Source organism: Stomoxys calcitrans, chromosome 2, assembly GCF_963082655.1.
Source record: "Stomoxys calcitrans chromosome 2, idStoCalc2.1, whole genome shotgun sequence".
Classification (NCBI taxonomy): domain Eukaryota; kingdom Metazoa; phylum Arthropoda; class Insecta; order Diptera; family Muscidae; genus Stomoxys; species Stomoxys calcitrans.
In genome coordinates this window covers 208,665,395-208,676,375 of record NC_081553.1, presented here as the reverse complement: position 1 = coordinate 208,676,375, position 10,981 = coordinate 208,665,395, and positions in this window count along the sequence as shown.

The window sequence follows — 10,981 nt, the reverse complement described above, 5'->3', positions numbered from 1 at the left end:
ATGATAGGTGCTTCAAATTTTGCAAAAATACTTCTTATTAGTGCTGGTGGGTTGAGATTGTAAATGGGCCATATAGGTCGATGTTTTGATATAACTGCCATATAAACTGATCTCCCGATTTTACATCTTGAGCCTTTAGAGGGCCCACTTACTATCCGATTTGGCTGACATTTTGCATGTTGTGTTTGTTATGACTTTCAACAGCCATGCCAAGTATGGTCCCAATCGGTTGATAACCTTCATATAGCTGCTATATAAACCGATCTCTCGATTTGATTTTTTGAGCCTCTAGAGGACGCAATTATTATCCGCTTTGGCTGGAATTTTGCATGAAGTGTTCTGCTATGACTTTCAACAGCCGTGCCAAGTATGGTTCAAATCGGCATATAAACTAATGTTGCTGCCATATAAACTCATCTCTAGTTTTGCATTCTTGAGCCTCCTGAGGGCGCAATTACTATACGATTTGGCCGAAATTATGTACGTGGTATATTTGTAGGACCATATCGGTCTATAACTTGATATAGCTCCCATATATTTGAAAAAGTCATTCAAACAGCTTGTAATATGCTATCCATGGTGGAGGGTATATAAGATTCGGCCCGGCCGAACTTAGCGCGCTTTTACTTGTTTTTTTTTTTAATTTATAGCACTGAACGTCACTTCTTATTTCACATCTTTACCGCACAAAGCGTCAAACAAAACTGATATCACACTGCCATATAATTTGTTTCATAGTTCACATATTAAGTAAACGAGAGGCTAAAAGAAGTGTTGCCGCTATCGTCCCCACTTTTGTTCTGAAATCTCGAATCCTTTGTTCTCAAAAATCCCAAAGTGTAAGTTAATATCTCAACAACAACGAAAATTGGAAACACTTTAAAATGGGCTTATAAGAAGGTGAATGAACATGTAAGCATCTGATTAAGAGAAGTACTTGAGCTTAAGTCTACGAGTACTGGTCTTACGTATGCTCATTGGAGAGAAGTTTTACATGGCATAGTACCTCACAAATGTTGCCAGCATTAGGAGGAGAAAATCACCGCTGAACATTTTTTCTGGTGGTCTCGCCAGGATTCGAACCCTGGCGTTCAGCGTCATAGGCGGACATGCTAACCTCTGCGCTACAGTGGCCTCCTTCAAATTTCATTACAATCGATTGATAATCATTTTTTATGAACAGATAGGGTAAAAATTGCTCGCAGTTATTGATATGCCTATTGCTCCTTTATTTTGCTAATTTTTAGAGAAAAAACAATTGAGAACGTGCTAAGTTCGGCCGGGCCGAATCTTATATACCCTCCACCATGGATCGCATTTGTCGAGTTCTATGCGTATCTCTTTTTAGGCAAACAAAGAATACAAGAACTGTTATGCTATTGGAGCAATATCAAGTTATAGTCCGATTCGGACCATAAATGAATGCTAAACATTGTAGAAATCATTGCTCGGATTCGGATAAGAATTGCGCCTTGTAGGGGCTCAAGAGACAAAATCGGGAGATAGATTTATATGGGAGCTGTATCAAGCTAATGTTCGATTGAGACCATATTAGACACGTATGTTGAAGGTCATGAGAGAAGCCGTTGTACAAAATTTCTTCCAAATCGGATGAGAATTTCGTCCTCTATAGGGTCAAGAAGTCAAGATTCCAGATCGGTTTATATGGCAGTTATATCAGGTTATGTACCGATTTGCACCATACTTAGCACAGTTATTGGAAGTCATAACAAAACACTGTATGCACAATTTCAGCCAAATCGGATGAGAATTTCTCGATCTATTGGCTCAAGAAGTCAAGACCCAAGATCGGTTTGCATGGCAGCTATATCAGATTATGAACCGATTTAAACCTTATTTGGCACAGTTGTTGGAAGTCATAGCGAAACACGTCGTGAAAGTTTGCACGACGTGATATGATATCGAACAACTGTGCTGAGTATGGTTAAAATTGGTCTATAACCTGACATATAAATCGATCTTGGGTCTTGACTTCTTGAGCCTCTAGAGGGCGCAATTCTTATCTGTTTTGACTGAAATTTTGCTCATAGTGTTTTGATATCACTTCCAACAACTGTGCTAAGTATAGTTCAAATCGGTCTATCACCTGATATAGCTGCCATATAAACCGATCTTGGGTCTTGACTTCTTGAGCCTCTAGAGGGCGCAATACTCGGCCAATTTGACTGAAATTTTGCACATAGTGTTTTTATATCACTTCCAACAACTGTGCCAAGTATAGTTCAAATCGGTCTATAACCTGATATAGCTGCCATATAAACCGATCTTGGGTCTTGACTTCTTGAGCCTCTAGAGAGCGCAATTCTCATCCGATTTGGCACAAATTTTGTACAACGGCTCCTCCCATGGCCTTCAACATACGTGTGCAATATGGTCAGAATCGATATATAGGCTGATACAGCTCTCATATAAACCGATCTCCCGATTTCGCTTCTTGAGCCCCGAATCGGACTATAACTTGATGTAGCTGTTCCTCCGTCCTTATTCATTATATTGGGTTGCCCAAAAAGTAATTGCGGATTATTTAAAAGAAAGAAAGTGCATTTTTAATAAAACTTAGAATGAACTTTAATCAAATATACTTTTTTTGCACTTTTTTTCTAAAGCAAGCTAAAAGTAGCAGCCGATAACTGACAGAAGAAAGAATGCAATTACAGAGTCACAAGCTGTGAAAAAAATGTCAACGCCGACTATATGAAAAATCCGCAATTACTTTTTGGGCAACCCTACTTTGTTTGCCTAAAAACAGATACTACGTAAAGAACTTGACAGATGCAACCCGGCACGCTCGTACTTGTTATACCCACCACCGAAGGATGGGGGTATATTCATTTTGTCATTCCGTTTGCAACACATCGAAATATCCATTTCCGACACTATAAAATATATATATTCTTGATCAGCGTGAAAATCTAAGAGGATCTAAACATGTCCGTCCGTCTGTCTGTTGAAATCACTCTACAGTCTTTAAAAATAGAGATATTGAGCAGCAATTTTGCACAGGTTCTTTTTTTTGTCCATAAACAGGTTAAGTTCGATGATGAGTTATATCGGACTTTATCTTGATATGGCCCCCATATAGACTGATCCGCCGATTTAGGGTCTTCCGCGAATAAAAGCCACATTTATTTTCCGATTTTTGCTGAAATGTAGGACAGTGAGTTGTGTTAGGCCCTTCAATATTCTTCGTCAATTTGGCTCAGATCGGACCAGATTTGGATATAGCTGTCATATAGACCGATCCTCCGATTTAGGGTCTTAGGCCAATAAAAGCCACATTTATTATCCAATTTTGCTGAAATTTGGGACAGTGAGTTGTGTTAGGCCCTTCGACATCCTTCGTCAATTTGGCACAGATCGGTCCAGATTTGGATATAGCTGTCATATAGACCGATCCTCCGATTTAGGGTCTTAGGCCCATAAAAGCCACATTTATTATCCGATTTTGCTGAAATTTGGGACAGTGAGTTGTGTTAGACCCTTCGACATCCTTCGTCAATTTGGCCTAGATCGGTCCAAATTTGGATATAGCTGCCATATAGACCGATCCTCCGATTTAGGGCCATAGGCCCATAAAAGCCACATTTATTATCCGATTTTGCTGAAATTTGGGACAGTGAGTTGTGTTAGGCCCTTCGACATCCTTCGTCAAGTTGGCCTAGATCGGTCCAAATTTGGATATAGCTGCCATATAGACCGAACTCTCGATTAAAGGTTTTGGGCCCTCTGAAAGGCGCATTTATTGTCCGATTTTGCTGAAATTTGGGACAGTGAGTTAAGTTATGCCCCTTGACATACTTCTGCAATATGGTACAGAGCGGTCCAGATTTGGATATAGCTGCCATATAGAGGGATCTCTCGGTTTTAGGTTTTGGGGCCATAAAAGGCGCATTTATTTTCCGATTTCGCTGAAATTTGGGACAGTGCGTTGTGTTAGACTCTTCGACATTTTTCTGCAACTTGGCCCAAATCGGTGAAGATTTGCATATAGCTGCTATGGGCTTTTCGACATCTGTGTCGTATACGGTTCAGATCGGTTTATTTTTAGATATAGCTACTAAAAAGACCAATATTTTTTTATACACAATTGAACAATGACTATTTAGTCCAAATCGGAACATATTTTGGTATGACTGCTATGGGACATAAGGTATCCAATTTTCACCGGATTTTGATGGAAGGTGGTTAACATATATACCCGAGGTGGTGGCTATCCAAAGTTCGGCCCGGCCGAACTTAACGCCTTCTTACTTGTTTTTATTATGCAAAGTTTAGGCTATGGACTTTATGAGTCAATGACTTTTGAAGAGACGTTCTTGAGATAGCTTAAATGTACTTTCTTAGAAAATAAAACACCACCGATTTTGGTTTGTTTTATATGTAATTCAGAATTTTTATTTAGCGTGTTTCGAGCATACATTTTAGTTACAATTACTTATAATTATTATTTTTGTTTTTCTTCTTTTATTTTGTTTTGTAATTAATTCTATGGGTTTACAGGGGATTTTGTCATCGTTTATGGATTCGGTCAGATTTGTTAAGCTTTTAAAGCGTTCATTTTAGTTTTGGTGTATGATATATATTTAATAGTATTATTTTATTTTATTTATTAATTTTTTTTCGTTTACTGCGTAGAAAACTGTTGTGTGTTAGTGTTGCTGTAAGTGCTTATCTTTTGCAATTGCTGTGAATTTAGAAAGCTGGAAATAGGTATATATAGTCTATAGAAGCATATCTATTAAAATTAAAGTTTAACTTTTTCATTCTTAAAATAAAATAATGATATTTTAAACAGAATTTGTACTTTTGTGTTTTTTTGTTTTTTCTTCAGATTGACATATGGGATATTAAAACTAAAAATTGTTATTTTCATTTTGAATACAAACCAATAAATCATTTAAATCGTTGAAGCAACTTTTGATATCTACAATGAATAGCAAGAGTATCATTCATTTTTGAGTAACTGCAGTCATTTTTGATACAGTTGGGCGGTTTTTTTTTAGTGAAGCTGCAAAGCCAAAATTGCAAATTTTGTCCATGAACATTCCACCAAGGAACAGGGGACACTTTTCACCGATCAATGCTGTCCGATTCAAGTTTAGGCTCGATGTTAAGGGGCCTCCTTTTTATAGCCCATGAACATTCCACTAAGGAACAGGGGAAACTTTTCACCAATCAATGCAGTCCGATTCAAGTTTAGGCTCAATGTTAAGGGGCCTCCTTTTTATAGCCCATGAACATTCCACTATGGAACAGGGGCAAACTTTTCACCTTACAATGTAGTCCGATTCAAGTTCAAGCTCAATGTTAAGGGGCCTCTTTTTATAGCCGAGTCCGAACGGAGTGCCGCAGTGCGACGCCTCTTTGGAAAGAAGTTTTACATGGCATATTACCTCACAAATGTTGCCAGCATTAGGAGGGGAAAGCCACCGCTGAAAATTTTTTTCTGATGGTCTCGCCAGGATTCGAACCCATGCGTTTAGCGTGGGACATGCTAACTTCTGCGCTACGGTGGCCTCCTGCAAAGCCGCTGAGCTTAAATTGATTGGTAAGAGGGCTGTTTTATAAGTTTCTTGCCTAGGTCTTACTAAGTGTTGCCAGATGCAATCTGACATGTCCATTGGTGTCTTGATCTGAGTGGAAAAGGTACTTCAACATTTGGTTTAAGCGCATGCAAAAGTAAATCACGCAAGTAAACAATAAAACCATTTTTGATGATAAATATTTGCATTTTCAATATTAGGCCAGAAACTTATACAGCAGCCTTCGTATGTTTGTAAAATAATAAGAAAAATGTTTTGTAAAAATCAATTTTTGAATTAGTGCTCAAGAAAGCAGACAAAGCTCTATGGGCCAATTCAATCATATTATTGGGTCCTATTAGTATGACTTGAGATATGGTGAATCCTTCATCAACCAGATTACCAATCACTCCAGATTCTGAAAGAGACCATTGAGGAAACGATCATCACACTTCATTTATTTGTCGACTGCAAGGTAATTCAGTTCCATAGATTCAAAGATATTTACATCCATGTTTGATATCCTTGCACAACTAGAAAGACTTTGCTGAATTCCCTTAACTGATATTCAATCATCGGTTAACGTAAGGAAGAACCCCTCCAGCTATTCACTATCCAAAGAAGTTTCCGACATGCAGACAGCTTATTGCGTGATCTTTGTAATATCCTGTCATAAAAATAATACCCCATATGGTTACAGCATAGCTATTGCGGTTAGGGGGAAGTTTCCTCCTCGCACTCTTAGAGTCAGGAAGTTCAACGTAAGATAGCTAACTGGACCGACGAAAGTGGTCTAGGCGCAAGTCCGTTGTTGTTCTTTTCATCGAAGTATCTCGAGACAGTTAACTCTTTGGCAGAATGATTCAAAGTGCTTTGGTGTAATGTTGGACTTGAAAATTATGTTCAAATACAAAATTTTGGAAATGGTATTAAGACAACTTTTTCAAGAAGGTCATTGATAACAGTTGCGGGATTACACCGCATGTCATGTAATGGCTGTATACTACAGTTCCCAGACCATTAATGCTATATGGTGCTGTGGTCTGGAGAACGGCACTAAAAAAATCCATCTGGTGTTAGTGCAAGCAATGGCTTGTTTGGGTACCTCCTCCGCAATGAAGGTGTCACCAACTGATGCACTGATGTAAATGCTACACCCCATGCCTCTGGACATTGTGGCTAGATAAATTTCCGCGAAAATGCCCCATATGTCAGGCAGTGTAAATAACATATTGTCTGAGGTCCTATTTGATAAAAGATAATGAACTCCTTATGCCTGAAAGAGCCGATTGGATTTGAAAGACATCTGTTTTGACTCCAAAAGGAAAATTATAAAGGCCAGTCAATGCTTGGATTGATTTGGTTGAAATCCTACTCAAAGTCAGCCCTCACCACAATGGAGACTCCATCGAGTATCTTACGGAGGGAGACATAGTTGAAACAAATATGAATCCAGGCGGGCCCTTAGCCTTCAAGGAATATTTAGCTTCCAAAGCGTTTTTACACCAAAATAGCCAGGAGACACATCAACGAAGAGCTGACGCATGCAGCCAACGATATCGAGAATATATCCGATAAGATTGCATGAGATCATCAGTTTCAATCAAAGAATCTGGTTAATGAGCAGAACTAGATTTGAACACTGGAAAGGTTCAACTGCAGAATGTGTTGATGCCGTAAGAAAGTTTGTTGGACATATCCCCTCTGTCGCGGATGGTGTAAAAACTCGTATGGTTAAGGAAGGAACATCCCAAGGAAGGAACATCCCAAGGAAGGAACATCCCAAGGAAGGAACATCCCAAGGAAGGAACATCCCAAGGAAGGAACATCCCAAGGAAGGAACATCCCAAGGAAGGAACATCCCAATTAAGGAACATTCCCCTGCTAAAAAGGTCTGCATCAAAGGTTGGAGCCAGCGAGTTTGCGATAGATTGCATGCTGCAAATCTTAAGCAAGCAAAATAAATTTCTAAATGCGATGTCTCTCGCAGTCAGGAAAAGAACTAAGGAACTCTTCTTGTGGTAGATCTTGACCAAATATCCATGACAAATTTAGTTTAGACTTATGACATGACTTTCTAGGTGTCAAGGGATAACTTGTTCAAGATTGAAAAAACCACAATCGGCGAAGATCGACATCTAATAACATTAAGCAGAGTACCCACCATAGCCTGAAACAGACGGAGCCAAAGACGAAATCATCTCCAACCAGGGATGGAAAAGTCGGTACTTTAGTACTTCTTTCAGTACCTTTGCCAGACGAATAGTACCGTGGTACTCCCGTTACGGATTTGGTACCCCTTAATGCGCTACGAATTTTTTCGGATGTTTTCGAGCTTTAATTTCTTTGGTGTACCTATGCATTAAAAAAGGAACTACCACCACAATAAATGGATCTTTGGAAGATAGAAAGAAGAAGGGAAATCGTTTATAACACCGCCAAGATAAAAAAAAAACAAATGTCATAACTGTGACGCTTTGGGAGCATAGACAATGAAAGACGTGTTTAGGCTATTAATGGAAATTCATCTTCTACAGAATACAACTGGGCATACTAAAAAAGCCAAAATTTGGAGCACATTGTTCCTTGATCGAGGGCTTAGCATTACAGACTCTTAAGTAAAGGAAGCCATTAGGAGCTTCCAACTGTTTGAGTCACCAGGACCTGATGGAATATTTCATTTCATTCCTTTCATTTCATTTTCACATCGATCCTCAAATGTGTCGGGTAATGTTCATAGCCCAACCCGTCATTTCAAGTCATGCGACCCCAAAGTTCTATAGACATATACGCCTTATGTCCTCTCTACTCATAGCGGACACCTTTATGAATTGTAGGATATCCGGCAAATGGATCAGATACAACAGCATGCCTAAACCAAAGGGCCTTAGATATGGTGATCTCCTAGCATGAGATTGTATATAGGTCAGAATAATCCTTGGATGTTCAGACTGAAAATCATTGAAAATCATCATTGATTCAAACCTTAGATCAGGTATCGGGTGGCCTGGGTCCTCAATGGCTGGATAAGACCATGACATAATGATATGTGAAAGGGTTGCACAGATCACCTTAAAGGACATTTTATTTTCACTCCTATGAGTGACTACCACAAATCACCTATCTACGTGTTCTTACTGAAGTGGGACTTAAACCTGTCCGCTAAGCACACGAAGTTATAATGCATCTATGGGGCAAAAATCCGAATCAGCTACATATGAGTTATCGGGTGGACTGGGTCCTCAATGGCTGGGTAAGACCATGACATAATGATAAGTAAAAGAGTCGAACAGATCACCTTAAAGGACATTTTATTATCACTCTTATGTGTGACTTCTTTAAATGACCTATCTATGTATTCTTACTGAAGTGGGACTATCCGCTATGCTATGGGTCAAAAATCCGAATCAGCCACATATGAGGAAAAGCCGAAAGGGTACTGGAGGTAGCATACCACTGGGCTATACATAGAGGTTTTAACGTTAAAGATATATGCCTCTTTTGAAGCCGCGTTTCCTCAACAAAACGATTTTGATATTCCTCCAATACAAGTACTTTGGAGTGATCATGAATAGTTTCCTATTCACGATCACTGGTTGGAGGTGACACATCCAGTAGAGTACTCAGAAGGCTTCCAAATTTTGGGCACTATGTAGACCGGTCGAAAATTTGATCAGTTCAATTTTTTTAATTGAACCTGTTTCAATAGTGCTTGTGATTGAAATTTTTGTCATTTTCAATTAAAAAATTAATTGATGATGATTAATTGATTGATTGATTTGTTTTAATCTGATTTTGAACTTTCTTCAATTACGATCTTGATTTTTATTTATTGTAGGAAATTTACAGTTAAATTATTAATTGATTCAATCATTTTTTAATTGAAACTGAACTTGATAATTACGATCGTGATTACAATTTTTGATACTCTCAATTAAAAAATCAATTGATTCAATAATTTTTGTTTTAATTGAATCTGAACTCTTTTCAATTGCGATCGTGAAATTTTTGAAATTTTCAATTAAAAAATTAATTGATTCAATGATTTTTTTAATTAAATTGCGAAAAAAAATTATATATAATGTGATTGAACATGTTATCATTTTCAATTAAACAATATCGGTGTAAACCACAAACTTTATTATTTGTGTCACTCGTTCGCCAATTCATTGAAAACAGCTGATTTCTCAAAGGGAAAATTGTTGTTTTCATTGAGTTGGCGAACGAATCGAGTAAAAAAAACAATGTAAGTGGTCTAGACAGTAAGTTCTTTGAATCGTTTTTTAGTTTGAATGGGAAACTTATTAAACTCAACAGCACTGTTATGATTGCCCATTTTTGAAAAAGCCCAGCCGCTCCAAATTTCCATAAATACTTTCTACATACAGAAGATGAAACTCCCCAAAAAAAACAATCTTTCGACTATATTTTTAAATTTCTAGACTCAACCATGCAAATGCAAAATTTTGCCCATGAACATGCCACTAAGGAACAGAGGCATACTTCTCACATATCAATGCAGTGCAGTCTAATTCAAGTTTAAGCTCAATGATAAGGGGCCTCCTTTTTATAGCCGAGTCTGAACGGCATGCCGCAGTGCGACACCTCTTTGTAGAGAAGTTTTACATGGCATAGTTCCTCATAAATGTTGCCAGCATTAGGAGGGGAAAACCACAGATAAAATTTTTTTTTCCTATTGGTCTCGTCAGGATTCAAACCCAGGCTTTCAGCGTCATAGGCGGGCATGCTAACCTCTGCCCTACGGTGGCCTCCTAGACTCAATTATAATCTTATTTATGTTAAGTTACTGTAATCAAAATTTATTATTAATTACCTATGTCGCTTGCTAGACCTAAAGCCTCCTCGCTACTATTGCTTTTATAATTCGGGAAACAATATTTTCCATTGCAATTTAAGGAGTGATCATGGACCCAAACAAAAACCTCACAGTCGTGGTCCAATGGTTTTACATATGTTACATCGAATCGATAATTGGTCAGATTTTGGGTAATTTGCTGTCATTTGTCAACCCTAGTTATTACATAAGCTAATAACCTATCTGAATACATCCGCCGAGGTCTATCAAAATTGGTTCTGAATTATATACAGCCCACCTTTTGTATTTATAGGGTAGGTGTAGGGTATTATAAAGTCGCCACCGCCCGACTTTTGCCTTTCCTTGCTGGTTTTTTAATTGATCCGATTAAAAAATTAATTGAATATTTCAGAAATTTTATTTATTTTTTTTTAATTGGATCAATTAAAAACCCAGCAAGGAAAGGCAAAAGTCGGGCGGTGGCGACTTTATAATACCCTACACCTACCCTATAAATACAAAAGGTGGGCTGTATATAATTCAGAACCAATTTTGATAGACCTCGGCGGATGTATTCAGATAGGTTATTAGCTTATGTAATAACTACGGTTGACAAATGACA